The sequence below is a fragment of the Lepisosteus platostomus genome, chromosome 15 (genome assembly GCF_059453375.1).
Source record: "Lepisosteus platostomus isolate fLepPlt1 chromosome 15, fLepPlt1.hap1, whole genome shotgun sequence".
Lineage (NCBI taxonomy): Eukaryota > Metazoa > Chordata > Actinopteri > Semionotiformes > Lepisosteidae > Lepisosteus > Lepisosteus platostomus.
Window position 1 is genome coordinate 616,764 of NC_142625.1, and position 25,680 is coordinate 642,443.

Sequence of the window (25,680 nt, forward strand, 5' to 3'; positions counted from 1 at the left end):
AGATGACGGCGGCCGGTGAGTGGGATCCTTTTTTAGCGACCGTGAACCCTCTGTCCCGTGAGGGACAGATGAGGTGCACGGTGCGCTTTATCTTAAAGAAGAAAGAGGATGCGGGAGTATGGATGGTCAGGACACAGTTCGAGAGAAAGATTTTGTTCGATGTGTTGAACATTAAGAAGATCAATATTTTGGGAGTTCAGGATTTTCAGGTGAAGAATATCTATGATGTCACGTTGACTACGAACTACGAATGCCGAAGGGTGTGGGATAGGGCTAACGACTTGAAGGAAACTGACCCTCTTGCGAAATTTATTATTGAACCTCTGTTCGCCCGGGAGTTGAGACCAGTAACTGTGCATATGTATAACCCTCATGTGCCCGAGGTTGATATAGCCATCTTCCTAAGAAGATACCTTGATATCCAAGGGGAGGGGAAGAAAATCTTGGATGAGGAAGATATATGGACTTTTAAGAGACGGTTTATGGCAAGGTTTCGGCCGTGTAAGACCTCCCCTGGGGGGGTGCTACACCCTCCGGCATCCTTTTATATCGGGCCAAATAAGGGGTATCTGAGTTACGCTGGGCAGCCTAAAACCTGTAGGAAGTGTGGCCAGGAAGGACATGTGGTAGCAGACTGCACGGAACAGCTTTGTAGGCGCTGCGGTCAGGTCGGGCACTCGGCAGTGTCTTGCCGTGAGGCCAGGGTGTGCAACCTGTGCGGTGAACAAGGCCACATGTATAGGGCTTGCCCGCAGAAAATTAAGACCTTTGCGTCCGTAGTTGCAGACAGGGGAGAGGAACAAGCCGGACCATCAGTGAGAACAAGGAGGAACGATGAAGAGGGCACTCACCTGAATGAAGATCTCGCCCTCCAGGAGGTTGACACTGATGCTCTGGCTCAGGTTTCGGACCCAGAGCCCCAGGCGTCCAGATCGGGTATGCAGGACCTCCTCGCTGGATTACCGGAGATGGGAGCGAATGAGGAACCCGGGGAGAAGGAACCCTCAGAATCTGGCTGGATGAAACCAAAAAGGAGGGGAAAAAAGTCAAAGAAGAGGGAGAGAACCGCCTCGGACGAGGACAACACAGGGGTGGTAGAGAAGAAGTACAAAGAGATCGACATTCCGTCGGAGGAAGAGGCTGGCATGGAAGAGGAAGACTACTCTGATTCAGAGGTACAGCCTCAAAAGGAGGGAGACTATAATCCAGACGAGAGCCGGGAAATGGAGGAAGACCCCAGCATTGAGGGAGAGGTAGTGGGGAGTCCTGCGGAAGAGGAGGACAACGACTCTCCAAAAGACCCAGGCCCGGTAGATGAAGGGGAAGAGGAGGAGAGAGAACCCCCCCAACCTACATCTGAAGCAGGGGGGTCAGTAACCGCCCACGTTTCTGTCGCACGCCCCCAGGTCGTAATGCCCGGGGACGTGGCGATTGGCTCCGAACTTTGTCTACAGCCTGAGAGATCCTCCGATTCGGACTCGGACGCCTCACTGCCCCTCAGCGGTGTAACGGCTCAGGAAGAATCTCCCCCGTCCTTTTCCCCCGTTACATCTCTCAGCGACGCTATGTCGCCAAATGTAGACGGTATGGAAGATGCCCTGCATGGCCTTCTGGGTTCACTGTATTGAAGGCTACTTTCATGAGCGAGAGAGATGGGAACCTCCCCCCCTCCCGAGGCAGAGTGCATTCTCTGCTCCATTAACACCAGGGGTCTTAAAGATAAGATCAAACGTAACGGCGTCTTTGAATTCCTGGCTGAAAGGCGGTTTTCTTTTTGTTTCCTACAAGAAGTCCACCTCGGATCAGAGAGAGACGTGTCCGAATTCAGGAAGGACTGGCGTACTGGGGACTCTTGGTGGAGTGTGGGGGGTGTGCATTCCTCGGGGGTGGGGATCCTTTGCGGGACTCCTAATTTCTCTCCAAGCGAGGTTGTCTCTGTAATTCCAGGGAGGCTGTTGGTAGTGGATGGTGTGTGGGAGTGTATGCGTGTGCGTGTGATTGGAGTGTATGCACCAGCGGATAGGCGCCTTCAGGGGGCCTTCCTGAGAGAGTTAGAGCCCCTCCTCTATACAAATAGAGTGGTACTGATGGGTGGAGATTTTAACATCGATCTCGGTGATGTGAGTGGTTCGGGAGTGAGTGGTCTGCGTGAGATTGCACAACGTTTCAAACTGCATGACTGTTTTGGTGATTTTGGCCCGGCCTCCAAGGCTTATACCTGGAGTAATGGGCGAGGGATATTCCGAAGGCTAGATTATGTATTCACCACCCTAAAAGGGGTGACTCGGGCCAGGCAGGTGGTTCCAGTATGGTTCTCTGACCACCTCTTACTGTCGGCAACTGTGACCTCTGATGGTTTCCGGACAAGACCACAGCACTGGAAGCTGAACACGCAGGTCCTGTCCGAGGAGAAATATCTTACTCGGATAGTTGACCTGCTGTGCGGCTTCCAGAGGAAACGGTGGAGGTTTCCTACGGCGGTCCTCTGGTGGGAGGCCTGTAAAAAGGCCATCGCCAAGGCCTCCGTGAGTTACTGTAGGCACAGGAGATCTGTGGGTAAGGCGGCGCTAGCTAATTTACAAAAAGAGCTAGAAGGCCTATATGTGGCGTTTAATGAGGGTGGTTCCTTCGACGCAGCAAAAGCCACAGAAATCCGGCACGCTTTGAGCGAGACCTGGTCCTCGCGAGCTAGAGAGTTCCTGTTCAGGCTCAAGGGTGAGCTTTTGGAAAGCCATGAGAAGTGCTCGTCCCACTTCTTCGGCGCGGTCCGCGCGCGGCAGGCAAGGACCAGCTTCGAGGCGCTACGGAAGGTGGATGGCTCAGTAACACAGGATGGGCTTGAAATGGAGGAGTGCGCCTCGGAGTTTTACAGGTCCTTGTTTGCGGAAAAACCCGTGGACGCGGGCCGTTGGGAGAAGTGGTTGACGGGCATAGACGGGCGAACTGAGGTTCCTCTGGGCTTGGACGGGGATCTAACGGCCGCGGAGGTGAAGGAAGCCATGGCCGGCCTGCGTCGGGGAACCGCCCCCGGCGTCGACGGCCTGCCCATAGATTTCTATGTTGCCTTTTGGGACACGCTTCAGCCCATGCTCATGGAGGTCTTCCGGGAAATACTGCAAGTCGGGGAGATGGGAACAACAATGAAGGTAGGAGTCTTGTCTCTTATCTTCAAAAAGGGTGATAAGGCAGATCTGGAAAACTGGAGGCCGATCCAGTTACTCTGCACCGATTATAAGATCTTGGCAAGAGTACTGGGTAGGAGGCTGAGGAAGGTGATGCCAGATCTGGTTAGTAAGCACCAGACTTGCAGTGTAGAGGGCCGGAAAATAGCTTGGAATCTCCATCTCATCAGAGACACGGTTGCCTGGGTAGAAGATCGGAACCTAGAGCTCATGCTGGTCAGTCTCGACCAGAGTAAGGCCTTTGATAGGGTTCACCATGCCTTCCTCTGGGAGGTTCTGGCGCGGCTGGGCTTGAGCCATGCCTTCATCAGGTGGATCAAGACACTTTACAATGGTGTGGTATCACGGGTGTGCATCAACGGGAGGTTGGGAGCGGGAGTGCCGGTCGGTTGTGGGGTGAGGCAGGGTTGTCCCCTGTCTCCCCTCCTTTACGTCCTGTACACCGAGCCCCTCCTCCTAGCAATTCACAAGGATCCCCTGATTGAGGGCGTGGTGGTTCCAGGCAGTGGGGGTGAGCAGGTAAAAGTCGCGGCCTATGCTGACGACATCTCACTGTTCCTTACATCCGAAAGGAGTATGTACCGGGTACTTGAGTTGATGGAGGACCTCTCAGCAGGCACCGGGTCCTGTCTAAACAGGGACAAGTGTGCCATCAAGTACTTTGGCAAGTGGAAGGACAGGAGAGACGAGGTCGCGGGCCTCCCCCTGGAGCCGGGTCCATTAAAGATCTTGGGCATCCGATTTCACTCGGGCGATTCCGCGAGATTGAATTGGGAGGACAAGCTTCGGCGGGTAAACCAGAGGTTGGGTATGTGGCAGGATAGGACACTTTCCTATACAGGGAAGGTCCTAGTAATCAAGGTGGACATCCTGCCATTGCTAGTGCATCTGGCCAGGGTGTTTCCCTTACCTGCCAGCATGAGGAGGGATCTCGTTAGAGCAGTCTTCCGGTTCATCTGGGGTGCGGGTTATGAGTACATCGCCCGAGTGCACATGTGTAGACCGGTAGAGGAAGGGGGGAGGGCCGTTCCAGATTTGCCGGCCAAACTGGATACCCTGTTTGTGTCCGGCCTGTGTATGATCCTCCATGAGGACCCTGACCACCTGTGCGTGTGCTACGTAAAGCTGTGGTTATCTGTCATGATGAGGCACCTTGTGGCTTGGTCCAATAGGACGCCTAAGGCCGAAAGGCTGCCCCCGCACTACAGGCACGCCGTAAAGTGGCTGAAAAAGTACCCTGCAGCCAGGGAGGGGCGGGCGTCCTTAGACCACAAGGCCTTATACAGGACAGTGGTCGCAAAGGCCGGCCCGGCAGTGGTCGGGGTTTCGGAAGAAGGCTGGCGGCAAATTCAGCCTGTTGGTCTTGACAACAGGTTAAAAGACCTTAATTGGCTGGCCAGATGGAATCGTATGCCGGTCCGGGAGACATTGCATAGTCACGGTCTTTCGAGACAAAATCGGTGTCCCCGCCCGGATTGCGCGGAGATCGAAACAGTCATGCATGTTTTCTGGGGGTGCACCTTTTCACAACAGGTATGGAAGAAGAGCGAATGGTTGTTGGAGAGAGTGAGTACGGATTTTAACTTGACTGCACAGATAGTATTGAAAGGGGTTCTGGGACCACGTAAATGGAACTGTGGTTTCCTTTTGTGGCTCATTATCAGTCTAGTTAAATGGTTTTTGTGGATGTCACGTAAAGAATTAGTAGAGCACGGGAAGGGGGATTCACCGGACACAATAGTTTGGAAAATTCAGCACGATATTGGGAGAAGGGTTAAGTGGGATATCTCACGGTGGGGTTTTTCTGCAGCAAAGGAACGATGGAAGGGTCTTTTTTCTTTAGGTTAATTTCTGTGTGTTGTCGGGGGTTGTAGGTAACTATGTCTTGTATGTATTGTTTTGTATATTTTGTATTTTTGTAATAAAAAAAAAAAAAAAAAAAAAAAAAAAAAAAAAATCTGTTCTTATCAGTTTAATATCTGATACGTCCCCCATCGGGGGACCACATATTAAACGGATTTTTGGAACAGGGAGCTGGATCAGGAGCTTGCTCCGTCCTCTCCACGCATCGGCCCGGTATTGCAGCGCCTCCGGGAGCGGTGCACCACCTTCTCTCAGCGGTGAAAAGACAGACGTAGGTAGGTAGCTAGCTAGCTAGCTAGCTAGCGAGCGAGCGAGCGAGCGAGCGAGCGAGCAAGCAAGCGGAGTGGACTGGAGCTCCTTCTTCTCGGGTCTCGTCCCTCGTCCCTCGTCCATCTGTGTGTCTCTGTGTTCTGTCTCTCTCTCGCCCTCTCGGTTCCCGTGCTCCCTCTGTGCGCTTTCCCGCGTCTCGACTCTCTGGGCAAGCAGGCCGGCCCCCTTTTCGGCTCCCGTGCGTTTTCCCTCCAAAAAACTTAGGTTTTTCAGCCTTTTCCCAGGGAGGCAGGCGTGGCTTGCTTGCTTGCTTGCTTGCTTGCTTGCTTGTGTGTGTGTCCGTCCCCGTCCCTGCAGGCGGGCCCCTTTCGACAGCTGGGCGTTTTCCCTCCCAAAAACTTAGTATATCCACCTTTTCTTTCTTTTTTTTCGGCAGGCAGGCAGGCAGGCGTGTGTGCGCGCGCGCGCGCGTCCCCGTCCCTCCCTCCCGAGAGAGAGCTGCCCCTTGCCTCTGCCCGCAGGTGCTGGCGCTCGGCTTTCGCTTGCAGCCGGTTGGGCGCAGCTGCTGCCGGTGGGAGGGGCCTAAGCTAAGGAGGCCGGGCGGCTGGCGCCCCCTGCGGCTGCGGTCGTTGTCGGGCCGTTGACAGAAGATCAAAGAGCAGGGCCCCCGCCCGGGACTGGCAGGAAGGCAGGCGGGCAGGCAAGAGAGAGGGGGAGCAGAGTCCCGCGGCAGGCCTCTGGCTGCAGGGAGGCCGGCGGCTGCGCGGGTCCCGGGCTCCAGAGGAGTCGGCCTGCGCCACTGTGCGCCAGCGGAACGCCCGCGCGTCGGTCCGCGCCTTTGTGGGCATCGCTTCTCGGCCTTTTGGCTAAGATCAAGTGTAGTATCTGTTCTTATCAGTTTAATATCTGATACGTCCCCCATCGGGGGACCACATATTAAACGGATTTTTGGAACAGGGAGCTGGATCAGGAGCTTGCTCCGTCCTCTCCACGCATCGGCCCGGTATTGCAGCGCCTCCGGGAGCGGTGCACCACCTTCTCTCAGCGGTGAAAAGACAGACGTAGGTAGGTAGCTAGCTAGCTAGCTAGCTAGCGAGCGAGCGAGCGAGCGAGCGAGCGAGCAAGCAAGCGGAGTGGACTGGAGCTCCTTCTTCTCGGGTCTCGTCCCTCGTCCCTCGTCCATCTGTGTGTCTCTGTGTTCTGTCTCTCTCTCGCCCTCTCGGTTCCCGTGCTCCCTCTGTGCGCTTTCCCGCGTCTCGACTCTCTGGGCAAGCAGGCCGGCCCCCTTTTCGGCTCCCGTGCGTTTTCCCTCCAAAAAACTTAGGTTTTTCAGCCTTTTCCCAGGGAGGCAGGCGTGGCTTGCTTGCTTGCTTGCTTGCTTGCTTGCTTGTGTGTGTGTCCGTCCCCGTCCCTGCAGGCGGGCCCCTTTCGACAGCTGGGCGTTTTCCCTCCCAAAAACTTAGTATATCCACCTTTTCTTTCTTTTTTTTCGGCAGGCAGGCAGGCAGGCGTGTGTGCGCGCGCGCGCGCGTCCCCGTCCCTCCCTCCCGAGAGAGAGCTGCCCCTTGCCTCTGCCCGCAGGTGCTGGCGCTCGGCTTTCGCTTGCAGCCGGTTGGGCGCAGCTGCTGCCGGTGGGAGGGGCCTAAGCTAAGGAGGCCGGGCGGCTGGCGCCCCCTGCGGCTGCGGTCGTTGTCGGGCCGTTGACAGAAGATCAAAGAGCAGGGCCCCCGCCCGGGACTGGCAGGAAGGCAGGCGGGCAGGCAAGAGAGAGGGGGAGCAGAGTCCCGCGGCAGGCCTCTGGCTGCAGGGAGGCCGGCGGCTGCGCGGGTCCCGGGCTCCAGAGGAGTCGGCCTGCGCCACTGTGCGCCAGCGGAACGCCCGCGCGTCGGTCCGCGCCTTTGTGGGCATCGCTTCTCGGCCTTTTGGCTAAGATCAAGTGTAGTATCTGTTCTTATCAGTTTAATATCTGATACGTCCCCCATCGGGGGACCACATATTAAACGGATTTTTGGAACAGGGAGCTGGATCAGGAGCTTGCTCCGTCCTCTCCACGCATCGGCCCGGTATTGCAGCGCCTCCGGGAGCGGTGCACCACCTTCTCTCAGCGGTGAAAAGACAGACGTAGGTAGGTAGCTAGCTAGCTAGCTAGCTAGCGAGCGAGCGAGCGAGCGAGCGAGCAAGCAAGCGGAGTGGACTGGAGCTCCTTCTTCTCGGGTCTCGTCCCTCGTCCCTCGTCCATCTGTGTGTCTCTGTGTTCTGTCTCTCTCTCGCCCTCTCGGTTCCCGTGCTCCCTCTGTGCGCTTTCCCGCGTCTCGACTCTCTGGGCAAGCAGGCCGGCCCCCTTTTCGGCTCCCGTGCGTTTTCCCTCCAAAAAACTTAGGTTTTTCAGCCTTTTCCCAGGGAGGCAGGCGTGGCTTGCTTGCTTGCTTGCTTGCTTGCTTGCTTGTGTGTGTGTCCGTCCCCGTCCCTGCAGGCGGGCCCCTTTCGACAGCTGGGCGTTTTCCCTCCCAAAAACTTAGTATATCCACCTTTTCTTTCTTTTTTTTCGGCAGGCAGGCAGGCAGGCGTGTGTGCGCGCGCGCGCGCGTCCCCGTCCCTCCCTCCCGAGAGAGAGCTGCCCCTTGCCTCTGCCCGCAGGTGCTGGCGCTCGGCTTTCGCTTGCAGCCGGTTGGGCGCAGCTGCTGCCGGTGGGAGGGGCCTAAGCTAAGGAGGCCGGGCGGCTGGCGCCCCCTGCGGCTGCGGTCGTTGTCGGGCCGTTGACAGAAGATCAAAGAGCAGGGCCCCCGCCCGGGACTGGCAGGAAGGCAGGCGGGCAGGCAAGAGAGAGGGGGAGCAGAGTCCCGCGGCAGGCCTCTGGCTGCAGGGAGGCCGGCGGCTGCGCGGGTCCCGGGCTCCAGAGGAGTCGGCCTGCGCCACTGTGCGCCAGCGGAACGCCCGCGCGTCGGTCCGCGCCTTTGTGGGCATCGCTTCTCGGCCTTTTGGCTAAGATCAAGTGTAGTATCTGTTCTTATCAGTTTAATATCTGATACGTCCCCCATCGGGGGACCACATATTAAACGGATTTTTGGAACAGGGAGCTGGATCAGGAGCTTGCTCCGTCCTCTCCACGCATCGGCCCGGTATTGCAGCGCCTCCGGGAGCGGTGCACCACCTTCTCTCAGCGGTGAAAAGACAGACGTAGGTAGGTAGCTAGCTAGCTAGCTAGCTAGCGAGCGAGCGAGCGAGCGAGCGAGCGAGCAAGCAAGCGGAGTGGACTGGAGCTCCTTCTTCTCGGGTCTCGTCCCTCGTCCCTCGTCCATCTGTGTGTCTCTGTGTTCTGTCTCTCTCTCGCCCTCTCGGTTCCCGTGCTCCCTCTGTGCGCTTTCCCGCGTCTCGACTCTCTGGGCAAGCAGGCCGGCCCCCTTTTCGGCTCCCGTGCGTTTTCCCTCCAAAAAACTTAGGTTTTTCAGCCTTTTCCCAGGGAGGCAGGCGTGGCTTGCTTGCTTGCTTGCTTGCTTGCTTGCTTGTGTGTGTGTCCGTCCCCGTCCCTGCAGGCGGGCCCCTTTCGACAGCTGGGCGTTTTCCCTCCCAAAAACTTAGTATATCCACCTTTTCTTTCTTTTTTTTCGGCAGGCAGGCAGGCAGGCGTGTGTGCGCGCGCGCGCGCGTCCCCGTCCCTCCCTCCCGAGAGAGAGCTGCCCCTTGCCTCTGCCCGCAGGTGCTGGCGCTCGGCTTTCGCTTGCAGCCGGTTGGGCGCAGCTGCTGCCGGTGGGAGGGGCCTAAGCTAAGGAGGCCGGGCGGCTGGCGCCCCCTGCGGCTGCGGTCGTTGTCGGGCCGTTGACAGAAGATCAAAGAGCAGGGCCCCCGCCCGGGACTGGCAGGAAGGCAGGCGGGCAGGCAAGAGAGAGGGGGAGCAGAGTCCCGCGGCAGGCCTCTGGCTGCAGGGAGGCCGGCGGCTGCGCGGGTCCCGGGCTCCAGAGGAGTCGGCCTGCGCCACTGTGCGCCAGCGGAACGCCCGCGCGTCGGTCCGCGCCTTTGTGGGCATCGCTTCTCGGCCTTTTGGCTAAGATCAAGTGTAGTATCTGTTCTTATCAGTTTAATATCTGATACGTCCCCCATCGGGGGACCACATATTAAACGGATTTTTGGAACAGGGAGCTGGATCAGGAGCTTGCTCCGTCCTCTCCACGCATCGGCCCGGTATTGCAGCGCCTCCGGGAGCGGTGCACCACCTTCTCTCAGCGGTGAAAAGACAGACGTAGGTAGGTAGCTAGCTAGCTAGCTAGCTAGCGAGCGAGCGAGCGAGCGAGCGAGCGAGCAAGCAAGCGGAGTGGACTGGAGCTCCTTCTTCTCGGGTCTCGTCCCTCGTCCCTCGTCCATCTGTGTGTCTCTGTGTTCTGTCTCTCTCTCGCCCTCTCGGTTCCCGTGCTCCCTCTGTGCGCTTTCCCGCGTCTCGACTCTCTGGGCAAGCAGGCCGGCCCCCTTTTCGGCTCCCGTGCGTTTTCCCTCCAAAAAACTTAGGTTTTTCAGCCTTTTCCCAGGGAGGCAGGCGTGGCTTGCTTGCTTGCTTGCTTGCTTGCTTGCTTGTGTGTGTGTCCGTCCCCGTCCCTGCAGGCGGGCCCCTTTCGACAGCTGGGCGTTTTCCCTCCCAAAAACTTAGTATATCCACCTTTTCTTTCTTTTTTTTCGGCAGGCAGGCAGGCAGGCGTGTGTGCGCGCGCGCGCGCGTCCCCGTCCCTCCCTCCCGAGAGAGAGCTGCCCCTTGCCTCTGCCCGCAGGTGCTGGCGCTCGGCTTTCGCTTGCAGCCGGTTGGGCGCAGCTGCTGCCGGTGGGAGGGGCCTAAGCTAAGGAGGCCGGGCGGCTGGCGCCCCCTGCGGCTGCGGTCGTTGTCGGGCCGTTGACAGAAGATCAAAGAGCAGGGCCCCCGCCCGGGACTGGCAGGAAGGCAGGCGGGCAGGCAAGAGAGAGGGGGAGCAGAGTCCCGCGGCAGGCCTCTGGCTGCAGGGAGGCCGGCGGCTGCGCGGGTCCCGGGCTCCAGAGGAGTCGGCCTGCGCCACTGTGCGCCAGCGGAACGCCCGCGCGTCGGTCCGCGCCTTTGTGGGCATCGCTTCTCGGCCTTTTGGCTAAGATCAAGTGTAGTATCTGTTCTTATCAGTTTAATATCTGATACGTCCCCCATCGGGGGACCACATATTAAACGGATTTTTGGAACAGGGAGCTGGATCAGGAGCTTGCTCCGTCCTCTCCACGCATCGGCCCGGTATTGCAGCGCCTCCGGGAGCGGTGCACCACCTTCTCTCAGCGGTGAAAAGACAGACGTAGGTAGGTAGCTAGCTAGCTAGCTAGCTAGCGAGCGAGCGAGCGAGCGAGCGAGCAAGCAAGCGGAGTGGACTGGAGCTCCTTCTTCTCGGGTCTCGTCCCTCGTCCCTCGTCCATCTGTGTGTCTCTGTGTTCTGTCTCTCTCTCGCCCTCTCGGTTCCCGTGCTCCCTCTGTGCGCTTTCCCGCGTCTCGACTCTCTGGGCAAGCAGGCCGGCCCCCTTTTCGGCTCCCGTGCGTTTTCCCTCCAAAAAACTTAGGTTTTTCAGCCTTTTCCCAGGGAGGCAGGCGTGGCTTGCTTGCTTGCTTGCTTGCTTGCTTGCTTGTGTGTGTGTCCGTCCCCGTCCCTGCAGGCGGGCCCCTTTCGACAGCTGGGCGTTTTCCCTCCCAAAAACTTAGTATATCCACCTTTTCTTTCTTTTTTTTCGGCAGGCAGGCAGGCAGGCGTGTGTGCGCGCGCGCGCGCGTCCCCGTCCCTCCCTCCCGAGAGAGAGCTGCCCCTTGCCTCTGCCCGCAGGTGCTGGCGCTCGGCTTTCGCTTGCAGCCGGTTGGGCGCAGCTGCTGCCGGTGGGAGGGGCCTAAGCTAAGGAGGCCGGGCGGCTGGCGCCCCCTGCGGCTGCGGTCGTTGTCGGGCCGTTGACAGAAGATCAAAGAGCAGGGCCCCCGCCCGGGACTGGCAGGAAGGCAGGCGGGCAGGCAAGAGAGAGGGGGAGCAGAGTCCCGCGGCAGGCCTCTGGCTGCAGGGAGGCCGGCGGCTGCGCGGGTCCCGGGCTCCAGAGGAGTCGGCCTGCGCCACTGTGCGCCAGCGGAACGCCCGCGCGTCGGTCCGCGCCTTTGTGGGCATCGCTTCTCGGCCTTTTGGCTAAGATCAAGTGTAGTATCTGTTCTTATCAGTTTAATATCTGATACGTCCCCCATCGGGGGACCACATATTAAACGGATTTTTGGAACAGGGAGCTGGATCAGGAGCTTGCTCCGTCCTCTCCACGCATCGGCCCGGTATTGCAGCGCCTCCGGGAGCGGTGCACCACCTTCTCTCAGCGGTGAAAAGACAGACGTAGGTAGGTAGCTAGCTAGCTAGCTAGCTAGCGAGCGAGCGAGCGAGCGAGCGAGCGAGCGAGCAAGCAAGCGGAGTGGACTGGAGCTCCTTCTTCTCGGGTCTCGTCCCTCGTCCCTCGTCCATCTGTGTGTCTCTGTGTTCTGTCTCTCTCTCGCCCTCTCGGTTCCCGTGCTCCCTCTGTGCGCTTTCCCGCGTCTCGACTCTCTGGGCAAGCAGGCCGGCCCCCTTTTCGGCTCCCGTGCGTTTTCCCTCCAAAAAACTTAGGTTTTTCAGCCTTTTCCCAGGGAGGCAGGCGTGGCTTGCTTGCTTGCTTGCTTGCTTGCTTGCTTGTGTGTGTGTCCGTCCCCGTCCCTGCAGGCGGGCCCCTTTCGACAGCTGGGCGTTTTCCCTCCCAAAAACTTAGTATATCCACCTTTTCTTTCTTTTTTTTCGGCAGGCAGGCAGGCAGGCGTGTGTGCGCGCGCGCGCGCGTCCCCGTCCCTCCCTCCCGAGAGAGAGCTGCCCCTTGCCTCTGCCCGCAGGTGCTGGCGCTCGGCTTTCGCTTGCAGCCGGTTGGGCGCAGCTGCTGCCGGTGGGAGGGGCCTAAGCTAAGGAGGCCGGGCGGCTGGCGCCCCCTGCGGCTGCGGTCGTTGTCGGGCCGTTGACAGAAGATCAAAGAGCAGGGCCCCCGCCCGGGACTGGCAGGAAGGCAGGCGGGCAGGCAAGAGAGAGGGGGAGCAGAGTCCCGCGGCAGGCCTCTGGCTGCAGGGAGGCCGGCGGCTGCGCGGGTCCCGGGCTCCAGAGGAGTCGGCCTGCGCCACTGTGCGCCAGCGGAACGCCCGCGCGTCGGTCCGCGCCTTTGTGGGCATCGCTTCTCGGCCTTTTGGCTAAGATCAAGTGTAGTATCTGTTCTTATCAGTTTAATATCTGATACGTCCCCCATCGGGGGACCACATATTAAACGGATTTTTGGAACAGGGAGCTGGATCAGGAGCTTGCTCCGTCCTCTCCACGCATCGGCCCGGTATTGCAGCGCCTCCGGGAGCGGTGCACCACCTTCTCTCAGCGGTGAAAAGACAGACGTAGGTAGGTAGCTAGCTAGCTAGCTAGCTAGCGAGCGAGCGAGCGAGCGAGCGAGCGAGCAAGCAAGCGGAGTGGACTGGAGCTCCTTCTTCTCGGGTCTCGTCCCTCGTCCCTCGTCCATCTGTGTGTCTCTGTGTTCTGTCTCTCTCTCGCCCTCTCGGTTCCCGTGCTCCCTCTGTGCGCTTTCCCGCGTCTCGACTCTCTGGGCAAGCAGGCCGGCCCCCTTTTCGGCTCCCGTGCGTTTTCCCTCCAAAAAACTTAGGTTTTTCAGCCTTTTCCCAGGGAGGCAGGCGTGGCTTGCTTGCTTGCTTGCTTGCTTGCTTGCTTGTGTGTGTGTCCGTCCCCGTCCCTGCAGGCGGGCCCCTTTCGACAGCTGGGCGTTTTCCCTCCCAAAAACTTAGTATATCCACCTTTTCTTTCTTTTTTTTCGGCAGGCAGGCAGGCAGGCGTGTGTGCGCGCGCGCGCGCGTCCCCGTCCCTCCCTCCCGAGAGAGAGCTGCCCCTTGCCTCTGCCCGCAGGTGCTGGCGCTCGGCTTTCGCTTGCAGCCGGTTGGGCGCAGCTGCTGCCGGTGGGAGGGGCCTAAGCTAAGGAGGCCGGGCGGCTGGCGCCCCCTGCGGCTGCGGTCGTTGTCGGGCCGTTGACAGAAGATCAAAGAGCAGGGCCCCCGCCCGGGACTGGCAGGAAGGCAGGCGGGCAGGCAAGAGAGAGGGGGAGCAGAGTCCCGCGGCAGGCCTCTGGCTGCAGGGAGGCCGGCGGCTGCGCGGGTCCCGGGCTCCAGAGGAGTCGGCCTGCGCCACTGTGCGCCAGCGGAACGCCCGCGCGTCGGTCCGCGCCTTTGTGGGCATCGCTTCTCGGCCTTTTGGCTAAGATCAAGTGTAGTATCTGTTCTTATCAGTTTAATATCTGATACGTCCCCCATCGGGGGACCACATATTAAACGGATTTTTGGAACAGGGAGCTGGATCAGGAGCTTGCTCCGTCCTCTCCACGCATCGGCCCGGTATTGCAGCGCCTCCGGGAGCGGTGCACCACCTTCTCTCAGCGGTGAAAAGACAGACGTAGGTAGGTAGCTAGCTAGCTAGCTAGCGAGCGAGCGAGCGAGCGAGCGAGCGAGCGAGCAAGCAAGCGGAGTGGACTGGAGCTCCTTCTTCTCGGGTCTCGTCCCTCGTCCCTCGTCCATCTGTGTGTCTCTGTGTTCTGTCTCTCTCTCGCCCTCTCGGTTCCCGTGCTCCCTCTGTGCGCTTTCCCGCGTCTCGACTCTCTGGGCAAGCAGGCCGGCCCCCTTTTCGGCTCCCGTGCGTTTTCCCTCCAAAAAACTTAGGTTTTTCAGCCTTTTCCCAGGGAGGCAGGCGTGGCTTGCTTGCTTGCTTGCTTGCTTGCTTGCTTGTGTGTGTGTCCGTCCCCGTCCCTGCAGGCGGGCCCCTTTCGACAGCTGGGCGTTTTCCCTCCCAAAAACTTAGTATATCCACCTTTTCTTTCTTTTTTTTCGGCAGGCAGGCAGGCAGGCGTGTGTGCGCGCGCGCGCGCGTCCCCGTCCCTCCCTCCCGAGAGAGAGCTGCCCCTTGCCTCTGCCCGCAGGTGCTGGCGCTCGGCTTTCGCTTGCAGCCGGTTGGGCGCAGCTGCTGCCGGTGGGAGGGGCCTAAGCTAAGGAGGCCGGGCGGCTGGCGCCCCCTGCGGCTGCGGTCGTTGTCGGGCCGTTGACAGAAGATCAAAGAGCAGGGCCCCCGCCCGGGACTGGCAGGAAGGCAGGCGGGCAGGCAAGAGAGAGGGGGAGCAGAGTCCCGCGGCAGGCCTCTGGCTGCAGGGAGGCCGGCGGCTGCGCGGGTCCCGGGCTCCAGAGGAGTCGGCCTGCGCCACTGTGCGCCAGCGGAACGCCCGCGCGTCGGTCCGCGCCTTTGTGGGCATCGCTTCTCGGCCTTTTGGCTAAGATCAAGGTTCAAGTGGCCTGACCGCAGTTCCAAGATCTTAGTCCAGGGGGTCGGGAAGGCGAGGGGAGGATCGGACGGACTGGAAGGAACTGATTGCTGATGGTGGAACCTGAAAGACCGGAACGGTGTGGACGAGGAGTTTGCTGAGGCGGTGATCGGTGCTGGACGACGGCGTTTTGCTTGCCTGGAGGTTGCGGAAGGAAAGCTGAGGAGCGTTGCTGGAGCGATGGCTGGGCATCCCTGGGCGAGGAAGGAGCGGAGGAAGAACTCCCTTTGTTTCTCGTTGAGGAGCCGCGATGGACCTGCTTTTTGGAACAGAGATAAGTTCAAGAATTTGGTTTTGATTCAATGCTTGGGTGTTGATTTGGCAGACGTATTTTGTCTCCAGGATTATTGTGCTCGGGGAGTGTTTGAACTAACTCTTGCGACAGAAGCCTTGTGTTTTGAAGTATGGAGGAAAGTTCAGGAGAGAAGAAATGAAGATCCTGTTAAGTTTTTTCGTGTTGAGCCAATGTTTGCAGGGGAGCTTACAGTAATGATGGTGCATGTTTTTGACTCATTTGTTCCAGAGGAGGATATAGTATTCTTTTTACAGCAGTTTGTGGATCTGCAAGGAGCAGGGAAGAAGCACTTGGATTCGGACGGCGTGTGGAATGGGAAGCGGACGTATTTGATGAGACTGCGACTGGGGAACACAGCGGAGGAGGGGGTGATACATCCCCCTGCTTTCTTCGAGATCGGGACTCACAGGGGTTACCTGGTGTATTCTGGGCAGCCCCTTGCTTGCATGTTATGTGGAGAACGTGGACATTTTTCTGCACAGTGTGAGTCAGTGTTTTGTAAACGGTGTGGGAAGAAGGGTCATGTGGTTAGGAACTGTGTTCAAGAGAAGAAGTGTTATTTGTGTGATGAGCCTGGACATAGTCAAAGGTATTGTATGAAAAATGTGAAGAGGGTTAATATGGGGATGGAAGATATAGAGGGGAAGGTGGGTGTGTTGGATAAGGGATGTTTGATGGTTAGGGCAGAAGAAGTGAACGAGAGCGTGGAAGTAGGAAAGCAGAGTTTGCGAGAGGTGAGTGTGTCTGATGAGAGCATGGAAGTGGGAAAACAAAGTTTGCGAGAGGTGAGTGTGTCTGAAGATAGCGAGACGGAAGAGAGTGATGATTGTGAGAGTCAGACAGAAGGAGAGAGTTCAGTGACTGAGGAGGAGGTGGAAGGTGAAGGGAAGAGTGTTGCTGGGCAAAAGGTTGAAGCGGGTGGGCAGGCAGTGGAGGTCACAAACCCCTTTGCTGTTCTAGCTGTAGAAGAACTGATGGTTGAGAGTATGGTAGGAGTTAGTGGGGAGTTGGTGGAAGATGTTGAAGTGGGACAGAAGGGTGGGGGAGAGTTAGTAGAAGGTTCAGGGTTTGGTGGAAAGGCAGTGGGAATGGAGAGAGAAGGGGATTGTTGGTATGGGGACATTGAATGGAAGCAGTGGATGGAAGAAAGAGAGGATCGTATTTATTTTCACTGGCCTATAAAAAAAAGGAGGAAGGGGCTTCGGGGGTGGGTGGCTAGGGATGAGTGGGAAGATCTTCGGGAGAGTTCAGTTAGGAAACGATTGATGGCGGTTTCACGGCTTGTGGAAAAAAAGTATCCGCAGGTTGTTTTTGAATTTTCGATTGAGAAGAATTTGTTGGTAGGTTATCAAGTGTTAGGGAAAACGAAAGGGGAGTGTGAAGATGCTTCTTACGATTATTTTGACAAATGGTGAGATTGTTGGTAGGAGGGGGATTGGGATGGAGATGGATTTGTGGTTTGCATAAGGGGAGGGATTATGTTAACGGTGGTTTTGGAAAGAAAAATGTTTGATTTCATTGTATAAAGACTTGTATGTATTCTGGATATTTCTGAGTTTTTTTTTTGTGATTTTGATTTTTTGAGTTTTGATGAACTGTGACGTTGATTTTGCTGTTTATTGTTTTTGACATTAATTGACCTTAAGATGTATTGGTGATTTTGGATTATTGGAATAATTTGTATAAGGGGTGGAAATGTAATTGAGATGATGTTGTGGGAGGATTTGGTTTTGGAAACTGAGATAGGATGTTGGTTGTATATAATGGGGTTAAGAAAATGAATGTATTGTAAATTTGGGAAAGGGGATTTTTGTTTAAATTTGCATAAGGGGTGGGATTATGGAGATTAGTGGGGTTTGAGGTCATGTAGTGAGTTATGGAAAGATTTGTGTTGTGTATTGTTTTTTCTGTGTAATAATTTGTTGAGAATTGGATGGGAAGTGTTAGTATACAGAAGCTTTGTAAGTCGATTATTGAATGATCTTGGTTGTTATTATGACGAATGTGTATTTGGGTTTGGGATTTGTTTATGAGTATATGTGGAGTTTTTGGAATTTCTTTGTATTTTTGCAATAAAAAAAAAAAAAAAAAAAAAAAAAAAAAAAAAATCTGTTCTTATCAGTTTAATATCTGATACGTCCCCCATCGGGGGACCACATATTAAACGGATTTTTGGAACAGGGAGCTGGATCAGGAGCTTGCTCCGTCCTCTCCACGCATCGGCCCGGTATTGCAGCGCCTCCGGGAGCGGTGCACCACCTTCTCTCAGCGGTGAAAAGACAGACGTAGGTAGGTAGCTAGCTAGCTAGCTAGCTAGCGAGCGAGCGAGCGAGCGAGCGAGCAAGCAAGCGGAGTGGACTGGAGCTCCTTCTTCTCGGGTCTCGTCCCTCGTCCCTCGTCCATCTGTGTGTCTCTGTGTTCTGTCTCTCTCTCGCCCTCTCGGTTCCCGTGCTCCCTCTGTGCGCTTTCCCGCGTCTCGACTCTCTGGGCAAGCAGGCCGGCCCCCTTTTCGGCTCCCGTGCGTTTTCCCTCCAAAAAACTTAGGTTTTTCAGCCTTTTCCCAGGGAGGCAGGCGTGGCTTGCTTGCTTGCTTGCTTGCTTGCTTGCTTGTGTGTGTGTCCGTCCCCGTCCCTGCAGGCGGGCCCCTTTCGACAGCTGGGCGTTTTCCCTCCCAAAAACTTAGTATATCCACCTTTTCTTTCTTTTTTTTCGGCAGGCAGGCAGGCAGGCGTGTGTGCGCGCGCGCGCGCGTCCCCGTCCCTCCCTCCCGAGAGAGAGCTGCCCCTTGCCTCTGCCCGCAGGTGCTGGCGCTCGGCTTTCGCTTGCAGCCGGTTGGGCGCAGCTGCTGCCGGTGGGAGGGGCCTAAGCTAAGGAGGCCGGGCGGCTGGCGCCCCCTGCGGCTGCGGTCGTTGTCGGGCCGTTGACAGAAGATCAAAGAGCAGGGCCCCCGCCCGGGACTGGCAGGAAGGCAGGCGGGCAGGCAAGAGAGAGGGGGAGCAGAGTCCCGCGGCAGGCCTCTGGCTGCAGGGAGGCCGGCGGCTGCGCGGGTCCCGGGCTCCAGAGGAGTCGGCCTGCGCCACTGTGCGCCAGCGGAACGCCCGCGCGTCGGTCCGCGCCTTTGTGGGCATCGCTTCTCGGCCTTTTGGCTAAGATCAAGTGTAGTATCTGTTCTTATCAGTTTAATATCTGATACGTCCCCCATCGGGGGACCACATATTAAACGGATTTTTGGAACAGGGAGCTGGATCAGGAGCTTGCTCCGTCCTCTCCACGCATCGGCCCGGTATTGCAGCGCCTCCGGGAGCGGTGCACCACCTTCTCTCAGCGGTGAAAAGACAGACGTAGGTAGGTAGCTAGCTAGCTAGCTAGCTAGCGAGCGAGCGAGCGAGCGAGCGAGCAAGCAAGCGGAGTGGACTGGAGCTCCTTCTTCTCGGGTCTCGTCCCTCGTCCCTCGTCCATCTGTGTGTCTCTGTGTTCTGTCTCTCTCTCGCCCTCTCGGTTCCCGTGCTCCCTCTGTGCGCTTTCCCGCGTCTCGACTCTCTGGGCAAGCAGGCCGGCCCCCTTTTCGGCTCCCGTGCGTTTTCCCTCCAAAAAACTTAGGTTTTTCAGCCTTTTCCCAGGGAGGCAGGCGTGGCTTGCTTGCTTGCTTGCTTGCTTGCTTGCTTGTGTGTGTGTCCGTCCCCGTCCCTGCAGGCGGGCCCCTTTCGACAGCTGGGCGTTTTCCCTCCCAAAAACTTAGTATATCCACCTTTTCTTTCTTTTTTTTCGGCAGGCAGGCAGGCAGGCGTGTGTGCGCGCGCGCGCGCGTCCCCGTCCCTCCCTCCCGAGAGAGAGCTGCCCCTTGCCTCTGCCCGCAGGTGCTGGCGCTCGGCTTTCGCTTGCAGCCGGTTGGGCGCAGCTGCTGCCGGTGGGAGGGGCCTAAGCTAAGGAGGCCGGGCGGCTGGCGCCCCCTGCGGCTGCGGTCGTTGTCGGGCCGTTGACAGAAGATCAAAGAGCAGGGCCCCCGCCCGGGACTGGCAGGAAGGCAGGCGGGCAGGCAAGAGAGAGGGGGAGCAGAGTCCCGCGGCAGGCCTCTGGCTGCAGGGAGGCCGGCGGCTGCGCGGGTCCCGGGCTCCAGAGGAGTCGGCCTGCGCCACTGTGCGCCAGCGGAACGCCCGCGCGTCGGTCCGCGCCTTTGTGGGCATCGCTTCTCGGCCTTTTGGCCAAGATCAGAAGGCGCGTGGCCTGACCGCGGCTGGACGATTCAAAAGAGACGAGAAGGGCGGCAGAGGAGAGACGGAGGAATACAGACGGAAGGATCCTACGAAGGCGCAGACGACCGGGAAGAAGGCATTGGACCAACACCTGGGGGAACCGGATTCACGAGCCACCACTGGAATCGCTCTGGGTTGAGCCCAGGGGGTGAAGGTGGGGCTCCCAGATGACGGCGGCCGGTGAGTGGGATCCCTTTTTAGCGACCGTGAACCCTCTGTCCCGTGAGGGACAGATGAGGTGCACGGTGCGCTTTATCTTAAAGAAGAAAGAGGATGCGGGAGTATGGATGGTCAGGACACAGTTCGAGAGAAAGATTTTGTTCGATGTGTTGAACATTAAGAAGATCAATATTTTGGGAGTTCAGGATTTTCAGGTGAAGAATATCTATGATGTCACGTTGACTACGAACTACGAATGCCGAAGGGTGTGGGATAGGGCTAACGACTTGAAGGAAACTGACCCTCTTGCGAAATTTATTATTGAACCTCTGTTCGCCCGGGAGTTGAGACCAGTAACTGTGCATATGTATAACCCTCATGTGCCCGAGGTTGATATAGCCATCTTCCTAAGAAGATACCTTGATATCCAAGGGGAGGGGAAGAAAATCTTGGATGAGGAAGATATATGGACTTTTAAGAGACGGTTTATGGCAAGGTTTCGGCCGTGTAAGACCTCCCCTGGGGGGGTGCTACACCCTCCGGCATCCTTTTATATCGGGCCAAATAAGGGGTATCTGAGTTACGCTGGGCAGCCTAAAACCTGTAGGAAGTGTGGCCAGGAAGGACATGTGGTAGCAGACTGCACGGAACAGCTTTGTAGGCGCTGCGGTCAGGTCGGGCACTCGGCAGTGTCTTGCCGTGAGGCCAGGGTGTGCAACCTGTGCGGTGAACAAGGCCACATGTATAGGGCTTGCCCGCAGAAAATTAAGACCTTTGCGTCCGTAGTTGCAGACAGGGGAGAGGAACAAGCCGGACCATCAGTGAGAACAAGGAGGAACGATGAAGAGGGCACTCACCTGAATGAAGATCTCGCCCTCCAGGAGGTTGACACTGATGCTCTGGCTCAGGTTTCGGACCCAGAGCCCCAGGCGTCCAGATCGGGTATGCAGGACCTCCTCGCTGGATTACCGGAGATGGGAGCGAATGAGGAACCCGGGGAGAAGGAACCCTCAGAATCTGGCTGGATGAAACCAAAAAGGAGGGGAAAAAAGTCAAAGAAGAGGGAGAGAACCGCCTCGGACGAGGACAACACAGGGGTGGTAGAGAAGAAGTACAAAGAGATCGACATTCCGTCGGAGGAAGAGGCTGGCATGGAAGAGGAAGACTACTCTGATTCAGAGGTACAGCCTCAAAAGGAGGGAGACTATAATCCAGACGAGAGCCGGGAAATGGAGGAAGACCCCAGCATTGAGGGAGAGGTAGTGGGGAGTCCTGCGGAAGAGGAGGACAACGACTCTCCAAAAGACCCAGGCCCGGTAGATGAAGGGGAAGAGGAGGAGAGAGAACCCCCCCAACCTACATCTGAAGCAGGGGGGTCAGTAACCGCCCACGTTTCTGTCGCACGCCCCCAGGTCGTAATGCCCGGGGACGTGGCGATTGGCTCCGAACTTTGTCTACAGCCTGAGAGATCCTCCGATTCGGACTCGGACGCCTCACTGCCCCTCAGCGGTGTAACGGCTCAGGAAGAATCTCCCCCGTCCTTTTCCCCCGTTACATCTCTCAGCGACGCTATGTCGCCAAATGTAGACGGTATGGAAGATGCCCTGCATGGCCTTCTGGGTTCACTGTATTGAAGGCTACTTTCATGAGCGAGAGAGATGGGAACCTCCCCCCCTCCCGAGGCAGAGTGCATTCTCTGCTCCATTAACACCAGGGGTCTTAAAGATAAGATCAAACGTAACGGCGTCTTTGAATTCCTGGCTGAAAGGCGGTTTTCTTTTTGTTTCCTACAAGAAGTCCACCTCGGATCAGAGAGAGACGTGTCCGAATTCAGGAAGGACTGGCGTACTGGGGACTCTTGGTGGAGTGTGGGGGGTGTGCATTCCTCGGGGGTGGGGATCCTTTGCGGGACTCCTAATTTCTCTCCAAGCGAGGTTGTCTCTGTAATTCCAGGGAGGCTGTTGGTAGTGGATGGTGTGTGGGAGTGTATGCGTGTGCGTGTGATTGGAGTGTATGCACCAGCGGATAGGCGCCTTCAGGGGGCCTTCCTGAGAGAGTTAGAGCCCCTCCTCTATACAAATAGAGTGGTACTGATGGGTGGAGATTTTAACATCGATCTCGGTGATGTGAGTGGTTCGGGAGTGAGTGGTCTGCGTGAGATTGCACAACGTTTCAAACTGCATGACTGTTTTGGTGATTTTGGCCCGGCCTCCAAGGCTTATACCTGGAGTAATGGGCGAGGGATATTCCGAAGGCTAGATTATGTATTCACCACCCTAAAAGGGGTGACTCGGGCCAGGCAGGTGGTTCCAGTATGGTTCTCTGACCACCTCTTACTGTCGGCAACTGTGACCTCTGATGGTTTCCGGACAAGACCACAGCACTGGAAGCTGAACACGCAGGTCCTGTCCGAGGAGAAATATCTTACTCGGATAGTTGACCTGCTGTGCGGCTTCCAGAGGAAACGGTGGAGGTTTCCTACGGCGGTCCTCTGGTGGGAGGCCTGTAAAAAGGCCATCGCCAAGGCCTCCGTGAGTTACTGTAGGCACAGGAGATCTGTGGGTAAGGCGGCGCTAGCTAATTTACAAAAAGAGCTAGAAGGCCTATATGTGGCGTTTAATGAGGGTGGTTCCTTCGACGCAGCAAAAGCCACAGAAATCCGGCACGCTTTGAGCGAGACCTGGTCCTCGCGAGCTAGAGAGTTCCTGTTCAGGCTCAAGGGTGAGCTTTTGGAAAGCCATGAGAAGTGCTCGTCCCACTTCTTCGGCGCGGTCCGCGCGCGGCAGGCAAGGACCAGCTTCGAGGCGCTACGGAAGGTGGATGGCTCAGTAACACAGGATGGGCTTGAAATGGAGGAGTGCGCCTCGGAGTTTTACAGGTCCTTGTTTGCGGAAAAACCCGTGGACGCGGGCCGTTGGGAGAAGTGGTTGACGGGCATAGACGGGCGAACTGAGGTTCCTCTGGGCTTGGACGGGGATCTAACGGCCGCGGAGGTGAAGGAAGCCATGGCCGGCCTGCGTCGGGGAACCGCCCCCGGCGTCGACGGCCTGCCCATAGATTTCTATGTTGCCTTTTGGGACACGCTTCAGCCCATGCTCATGGAGGTCTTCCGGGAAATACTGCAAGTCGGGGAGATGGGAACAACAATGAAGGTAGGAGTCTTGTCTCTTATCTTCAAAAAGGGTGATAAGGCAGATCTGGAAAACTGGAGGCCGATCCAGTTACTCTGCACCGATTATAAGATCTTGGCAAGAGTACTGGGTAGGAGGCTGAGGAAGGTGATGCCAGATCTGGTTAGTAAGCACCAGACTTGCAGTGTAGAGGGCCGGAAAATAGCTTGGAATCTCCATCTCATCAGAGACACGGTTGCCTGGGTAGAAGATCGGAACCTAGAGCTCATGCTGGTCAGTCTCGACCAGAGTAAGGCCTTTGATAGGGTTCACCATGCCTTCCTCTGGGAGGTTCTGGCGCGGCTGGGCTTGAGCCATGCCTTCATCAGGTGGATCAAGACACTTTACAATGGTGTGGTATCACGGGTGTGCATCAACGGGAGGTTGGGAGCGGGAGTGCCGGTCGGTTGTGGGGTGAGGCAGGGTTGTCCCCTGTCTCCCCTCCTTTACGTCCTGTACACCGAGCCCCTCCTCCTAGCAATTCACAAGGATCCCCTGATTGAGGGCGTGGTGGTTCCAGGCAGTGGGGGTGAGCAGGTAAAAGTCGCGGCCTATGCTGACGACATCTCACTGTTCCTTACATCCGAAAGGAGTATGTACCGGGTACTTGAGTTGATGGAGGACCTCTCAGCAGGCACCGGGTCCTGTCTAAACAGGGACAAGTGTGCCATCAAGTACTTTGGCAAGTGGAAGGACAGGAGAGACGAGGTCGCGGGCCTCCCCCTGGAGCCGGGTCCATTAAAGATCTTGGGCATCCGATTTCACTCGGGCGATTCCGCGAGATTGAATTGGGAGGACAAGCTTCGGCGGGTAAACCAGAGGTTGGGTATGTGGCAGGATAGGACACTTTCCTATACAGGGAAGGTCCTAGTAATCAAGGTGGACATCCTGCCATTGCTAGTGCATCTGGCCAGGGTGTTTCCCTTACCTGCCAGCATGAGGAGGGATCTCGTTAGAGCAGTCTTCCGGTTCATCTGGGGTGCGGGTTATGAGTACATCGCCCGAGTGCACATGTGTAGACCGGTAGAGGAAGGGGGGAGGGCCGTTCCAGATTTGCCGGCCAAACTGGATACCCTGTTTGTGTCCGGCCTGTGTATGATCCTCCATGAGGACCCTGACCACCTGTGCGTGTGCTACGTAAAGCTGTGGTTATCTGTCATGATGAGGCACCTTGTGGCTTGGTCCAATAGGACGCCTAAGGCCGAAAGGCTGCCCCCGCACTACAGGCACGCCGTAAAGTGGCTGAAAAAGTACCCTGCAGCCAGGGAGGGGCGGGCGTCCTTAGACCACAAGGCCTTATACAGGACAGTGGTCGCAAAGGCCGGCCCGGCAGTGGTCGGGGTTTCGGAAGAAGGCTGGCGGCAAATTCAGCCTGTTGGTCTTGACAACAGGTTAAAAGACCTCAATTGGCTGGCCAGATGGAATCGTATGCCGGTCCGGGAGACATTGCATAGTCACGGTCTTTCGAGACAAAATCGGTGTCCCCGCCCGGATTGCGCGGAGATCGAAACAGTCATGCATGTTTTCTGGGGGTGCACCTTTTCACAACAGGTATGGAAGAAGAGCGAATGGTTGTTGGAGAGAGTGAGTACGGATTTTAACTTGACTGCACAGATAGTATTGAAAGGGGTTCTGGGACCACGTAAATGGAACTGTGGTTTCCTTTTGTGGCTCATTATCAGTCTAGTTAAATGGTTTTTGTGGATGTCACGTAAAGAATTAGTAGAGCACGGGAAGGGGGATTCACCGGACACAATAGTTTGGAAAATTCAGCACGATATTGGGAGAAGGGTTAAGTGGGATATCTCACGGTGGGGTTTTTCTGCAGCAAAGGAACGATGGAAGGGTCTTTTTTCTTTAGGTTAATTTCTGTGTGTTGTCGGGGGTTGTAGGTAACTGTGTCTTGTATGTATTGTTTTGTATATTTTGTATTTTTGTAATAAAAAAAAAAAAAAAAAAAAAATCTGTTCTTATCAGTTTAATATCTGATACGTCCCCCATCGGGGGACCACATATTAAACGGATTTTTGGAACAGGGAGCTGGATCAGGAGCTTGCTCCGTCCTCTCCACGCATCGGCCCGGTATTGCAGCGCCTCCGGGAGCGGTGCACCACCTTCTCTCAGCGGTGAAAAGACAGACGTAGGTAGGTAGCTAGCTAGCTAGCTAGCTAGCGAGCGAGCGAGCGAGCGAGCGAGCGAGCAAGCAAGCGGAGTGGACTGGAGCTCCTTCTTCTCGGGTCTCGTCCCTCGTCCCTCGTCCATCTGTGTGTCTCTGTGTTCTGTCTCTCTCTCGCCCTCTCGGTTCCCGTGCTCCCTCTGTGCGCTTTCCCGCGTCTCGACTCTCTGGGCAAGCAGGCCGGCCCCCTTTTCGGCTCCCGTGCGTTTTCCCTCCAAAAAACTTAGGTTTTTCAGCCTTTTCCCAGGGAGGCAGGCGTGGCTTGCTTGCTTGCTTGCTTGCTTGCTTGCTTGTGTGTGTGTCCGTCCCCGTCCCTGCAGGCGGGCCCCTTTCGACAGCTGGGCGTTTTCCCTCCCAAAAACTTAGTATATCCACCTTTTCTTTCTTTTTTTTCGGCAGGCAGGCAGGCAGGCGTGTGTGCGCGCGCGCGCGCGTCCCCGTCCCTCCCTCCCGAGAGAGAGCTGCCCCTTGCCTCTGCCCGCAGGTGCTGGCGCTCGGCTTTCGCTTGCAGCCGGTTGGGCGCAGCTGCTGCCGGTGGGAGGGGCCTAAGCTAAGGAGGCCGGGCGGCTGGCGCCCCCTGCGGCTGCGGTCGTTGTCGGGCCGTTGACAGAAGATCAAAGAGCAGGGCCCCCGCCCGGGACTGGCAGGAAGGCAGGCGGGCAGGCAAGAGAGAGGGGGAGCAGAGTCCCGCGGCAGGCCTCTGGCTGCAGGGAGGCCGGCGGCTGCGCGGGTCCCGGGCTCCAGAGGAGTCGGCCTGCGCCACTGTGCGCCAGCGGAACGCCCGCGCGTCGGTCCGCGCCTTTGTGGGCATCGCTTCTCGGCCTTTTGGCTAAGATCAAGTTCAAGTGGCATGCCCGCAGTTCTTGTCTTGCCAGAGGTCTAGAAGGCGATCGAAGATTCTGAAGAGTGCTTGAGCTGG

The 25,680-nt window shown here is 57.3% G+C and overlaps 10 non-coding genes and 2 pseudogenes across 10 annotated transcripts; all 12 read left to right on the forward strand.

Annotated features, from left to right (window-relative positions):
* Nucleotides 1-5,085: 5,085 nt before the first annotated feature.
* On the forward strand, nt 5,086-5,292 carry LOC148647417 (U2 spliceosomal RNA; annotated as a pseudogene).
* An 869-nt stretch (nt 5,293-6,161) lies between these two features.
* On the forward strand, nt 6,162-6,352 carry LOC148647418 (U2 spliceosomal RNA). Its single transcript, XR_015927411.1, has one exon. It is a non-coding gene; the product is annotated as a U2 spliceosomal RNA (small nuclear RNA).
* An 869-nt stretch (nt 6,353-7,221) lies between these two features.
* On the forward strand, nt 7,222-7,412 carry LOC148647419 (U2 spliceosomal RNA). Its single transcript, XR_015927412.1, has one exon. It is a non-coding gene; the product is annotated as a U2 spliceosomal RNA (small nuclear RNA).
* Nucleotides 7,413-8,277: 865 nt separating this feature from the next.
* On the forward strand, nt 8,278-8,468 carry LOC148647420 (U2 spliceosomal RNA). Its single transcript, XR_015927413.1, has one exon. It is a non-coding gene; the product is annotated as a U2 spliceosomal RNA (small nuclear RNA).
* An 869-nt stretch (nt 8,469-9,337) lies between these two features.
* On the forward strand, nt 9,338-9,528 carry LOC148647421 (U2 spliceosomal RNA). Its single transcript, XR_015927414.1, has one exon. It is a non-coding gene; the product is annotated as a U2 spliceosomal RNA (small nuclear RNA).
* Nucleotides 9,529-10,397: 869 nt separating this feature from the next.
* LOC148647422 (U2 spliceosomal RNA) lies at nt 10,398-10,588 on the forward strand. The gene has a single exon (XR_015927415.1). It is a non-coding gene; the product is annotated as a U2 spliceosomal RNA (small nuclear RNA).
* Nucleotides 10,589-11,453: 865 nt separating this feature from the next.
* On the forward strand, nt 11,454-11,644 carry LOC148647423 (U2 spliceosomal RNA). The gene has a single exon (XR_015927416.1). It is a non-coding gene; the product is annotated as a U2 spliceosomal RNA (small nuclear RNA).
* Nucleotides 11,645-12,517: 873 nt separating this feature from the next.
* On the forward strand, nt 12,518-12,708 carry LOC148647424 (U2 spliceosomal RNA). The gene has a single exon (XR_015927417.1). It is a non-coding gene; the product is annotated as a U2 spliceosomal RNA (small nuclear RNA).
* An 869-nt stretch (nt 12,709-13,577) lies between these two features.
* Nucleotides 13,578-13,768, forward strand: LOC148647425 (U2 spliceosomal RNA). The gene has a single exon (XR_015927418.1). It is a non-coding gene; the product is annotated as a U2 spliceosomal RNA (small nuclear RNA).
* A 3,288-nt stretch (nt 13,769-17,056) lies between these two features.
* Nucleotides 17,057-17,264, forward strand: LOC148647426 (U2 spliceosomal RNA; annotated as a pseudogene).
* An 865-nt stretch (nt 17,265-18,129) lies between these two features.
* LOC148647427 (U2 spliceosomal RNA) lies at nt 18,130-18,320 on the forward strand. Its single transcript, XR_015927419.1, has one exon. It is a non-coding gene; the product is annotated as a U2 spliceosomal RNA (small nuclear RNA).
* Nucleotides 18,321-24,506: 6,186 nt separating this feature from the next.
* Nucleotides 24,507-24,701, forward strand: LOC148647428 (U2 spliceosomal RNA). The gene has a single exon (XR_015927003.1). It is a non-coding gene; the product is annotated as a U2 spliceosomal RNA (small nuclear RNA).
* The last annotated feature ends 979 nt before the right edge of the window (nt 24,702-25,680 follow it).